This window comes from Gossypium hirsutum, chromosome A10, assembly GCF_007990345.1.
Source record: "Gossypium hirsutum isolate 1008001.06 chromosome A10, Gossypium_hirsutum_v2.1, whole genome shotgun sequence".
In the NCBI taxonomy this organism is placed as follows: Eukaryota; Viridiplantae; Streptophyta; class Magnoliopsida; order Malvales; family Malvaceae; genus Gossypium; species Gossypium hirsutum.
This window is the reverse complement of record NC_053433.1, coordinates 22,922,798-22,926,993: the sequence shown is the minus strand read 5'-3', so window position 1 is coordinate 22,926,993 and position 4,196 is coordinate 22,922,798.

Here is a 4,196-nt window from a genome sequence, read left to right as displayed (position 1 = left end):
AAAAGGCAAATGAGTAAATCATTTCAATCTCAGTCAAAGAAAACTAGAGAAATGAATTCTCGTTCGAATATATCAGCTGGGTATTCGCACAGATACCGCAGGTAGCAATATTCGAGTTTTAAATCTCAAGCTACTTCAATGGCAAGTGTGGGTAATGTTAGGTCTAACAGACCCGAATGTCAGCATTGTAGAAGAGGACATCCTGACGAGTGTAGGATGAATGATCGAGCTTGTTTCAAGTGTGGTTCTTAAGAACATTTTATCCAAGATTGCCCTGAGGTGGCCCAGAAAGAATAATTCCGAGTGCAAGGCTGAGTAATACTAACAATCGAGGTAGGCCACTGAGAAATACCGAGAATAGAACTAGAAGTAAAGGTGAGACGAAAGATACAACTGCGAGATCTTAGGCTAGAGCACTTGTTAGAGCTTATGCCATTCGTGCTCGTGAGGATACGTCATCTCCCGATGTGATTACTGGTACATTTTCTCTTTATAATACTAATGTTATTGCATTGATTGATCCTGGATTGACTCATTCTTATGTTTGTGTGAATTTGGTATGTTGTAAGAGTTTTCCTGTTGAGTCTACTAAATTTGTGATTAAAATGTCAAACCCCTTAGGCAAATATGTGCTAGTTGATAAAGTTTGCAAGAATTGTCCTTTGATGATTTGAGGTTCCAGCTTACTTAATGTTGTTGCCATTTGATGAATTCGATGTTATTTTGGGTATGGACTAGTTGACACTGCATGATGCCATAGTAAATTGTAGACAGAAAACTATTGAATTGAAATGTGAAAATGGTGAGGTTATTTGGGTTGAAACCGATGAATCAAATGAATTGCCTATTTTGATTTCATCTATATCTGCTCAGAGGTGTGTAAGGAAAAGTTGTAAAGCTTACCTTGCTTATGTGTTGAATAAAAATATGTCTAAATTGAAAATTGAATCAGTGCCGATAGTTTGTGACTTGTTTGATCAGTTGAAAGGAGCAATGGTAATCTCAAAGATTGATTTGAGATGTGGCTACTACCAGCTGAGAGTTAAAGAGTCAGATGTGCCGAAAATTGCTTTTAGGACAAAGTATGGGCACTATGAATTTCTTGTTATGCTTTTCGGATTAACTAATGCACCTACCATTTTTATGGACTTGATGAATCGAATTTTTCGACCTTATTTAGATAAGTTTGTGGTTGTGTTCATCGATGATATTTTGATTTATTCTTGAGACGAGTCCGAGCATGCCGAGCACTTGAGAACTATATTGCAGACATTGAGTGTTAAGAAATTGTTTGCTAAATTTAGTAAAAGTGAGTTTTGGCTCTAAGAAGTCAGATTTTTGGGACATATTGTTTCATGTGATGGTGTTCGGGTTGATCCAAGCAAGATTTCGACAATTGTTGAGTGGAAACCACCAAGAAATGTATATGAAGTTAGAATCTTTTTGGGTTTAGCCAGTTATTACCGATGATTTGTCAAAGGATTTTCAACGATTGTTACTCCTATGACCAAGTTTGTTGCAAAAAGATGTTAAATTTGAATGGTCCGAAAAATGTCAGCAAAGTTTTGAGAAGTTGAAAGTATTATTGACTGAGGCACCAGTTTTAGTACAACCTGAATCAGGAAAGGAATTTTTAATTTATAGTGATGCTTCGATGAATGGTTTGGGTTGTGTGTTGATGCAAGAGGGAAAAGTGGTAGCTTACACCTCGAGACAGTTGAAACTGCACGAGAAGAATTATCCGATGCACGATTTAGAATTGGCCGCCATCATTTTTGCTTTGAAAATTTGGCGTCATCATTTGTACGGTGAGAAATGCCATATCTTTACTAATCATAAGAGTTTACAATATTTAATGACCCAGAAAGATTTGAACTTGCGGCAACGAAGATGGCTCAAGTTACTAAAAGATTATGAACTAGTGATTGATTATCATCTGGGAAAGACGAATGTAGTCGCAGATGCTTTGAGCAGAAAGTCCATGTTTGCTTTGAAAGCTACGAATGCGAGATTGACCTTGTCTAATGATGGTTCAATTTTGGCCGAGTTGAGAACTAGTCTGGTATTTATTCAGCAAAGTTTTGAAGCTCAGAAAAGTGATAGTGAATTCAAGCTAAAAGAGCTCAGTGTGAATCGGGTAGTGATACAGAATTTCGAATTAGTTCAGATGATTGTTTGATGTTCTGGGATAGAGTATGTGTACCAAAAAATGATGAAATTATTTAGAAAATTTTACATGAGGCACACAATGGTTGTTTATCAATTCATCCCGACAGTACGAAAATGTATAATGATTTGAGGAACTTGTATTGGTGGTCAAGTATAAAAAGAGATATTTCAAAGTTTGTTTCGAGATGTTTGATTTGTCAACAAGTAAAAGCCAAACACCAAGGGCCTTTGGGTTTACTTCAGCCGGTGACGGTACCCGAATGGAAATGGAATGGGATTACGAAGGACTTCGTAACGGGTTTACATTTAACTCTAGAAAAGAAACATGCCGTCTGGGTTGTTGTTGATAGATTGATGAAATCAGCTTATTTTTTTCCGGTACGTACTGACTACTCACTTGATAAGTTAGCTGAATTGTACATTTCGGAGATTGTGAGATTGACGGAGTGCCTATTTCTATTATTTTGGATAGAGATCCGAGGTTTACTTCGAGATTTTAAAAGAAATTACAAGAAGCTTTAGGTTCGAATTTAAATTTTAGTACCGCTTTTCATCCACAAATCAATGGTTAATCCAAAAGAATAATTCAGATTCTTGAAGATATGCTCTGATGTTGTATTCTAGAATTAAAAGGTAGTTGGAAGAAATAGCTATCATTAGTCGAATTTGCTTATAATAACAGTTTTCAGTTGAGTATAAAGATGGCACCGTATGAAGCATTGTATGGCTGCAAGTTTCAAACTTCCTTGGATTGGATAGAGCTTAGTGAGAGATAGATTCATAGGGTTAAATTGGTTAGAGAAATCGAAGAAAAATTGAAGGTAATCCATGATTGCTTGAAAACCGCTTTAGATCGACAAAATTCGTACGCATATTTGAAAAGAAAAGAGATAGAGTCTTAGATTGGTGATAAAGTATTTCTGAAAGTATCTCCGTGGAAGAAGATTCTGAGATTTGGCTGTAAAGGCAAGTTAAGTCCATGTTTCATTGGGCCGTATAAGGTTATCGAAAGAATAGGGCCAGTGGATATCGGTTAGCTTTACCGACAGAGTTAGAAAGGATTCATAATGTGTTTCATGTGTCAATGTTGTGATGATATCGTTCTAATCCTTCACATGTGATTTCTCTAACAGAGATTGAAATTCGACCTAATATGACTTATGGTGAAGAATCAATCAAGATATTAGCTCGGGAAGTTAAACAATTGAGAAATAAAAGTATAGCCCTAGTGAAAGTTCTGTGGCAACGACATGGGGTTGAAGAGGCTACATGGGAACCCGAGGAAGCTATGAGGAACATACCTAAACCTAAACCTATTTTCTGGTAAGATTTTCGGGGACAAAAATCCCTAAGGGGGGAGAGTTGTAATAGCTCAATTTTGGGCCTAATCGAAACAGTGGTTTTGGAACCATAAATCTGACGTAGAAAGATTTATTATTTCTATATATTTATGGTCTACGATTTTATGGAATGATTCTATGAAACTTTCATTCGAAAATTTTGACGTTTGAGCACTTAATTTAGCAAAAAGGATTAAATTGTAAAAAGTGCAAAACTTGAGTTCTATATCCTAGAGGTGTCTGATTGCTATGAAATTTTAAATTAGAGGTCCTTAGATGGTAATTAGACCATTACTTAAGTTAGTGGACAAAAATGGTCATGAAGTAAGAGAAATTTTAGTGTTTTAAGAAAAGGGCATTTTGGTCATTTGGTAATTAAATGAATTAAAAATAAAAAATCAAGCCAAAATCTTTGTCCATATTTTCTCCCATGGTCGAATATCCCTAAGAAGACATAGCTAGCATTTGTTCATCTTCCAAGCTTAATTGTAAGTCCGTGCTTGCCCTGTTTTTAATGCTCTTTATATTTTTGAAGTCGTTGTAACTCGATCTATCTATTTCTACCACTAATTTAAAAAATAATCAAAGTTTAAATTTTACCCATGATGGATATTTGTGTATTTTGATGTCTAATGGTAGAAAATGTATGTTAGATGTAAGATAAACAACATTTACTAGGTGATTTTT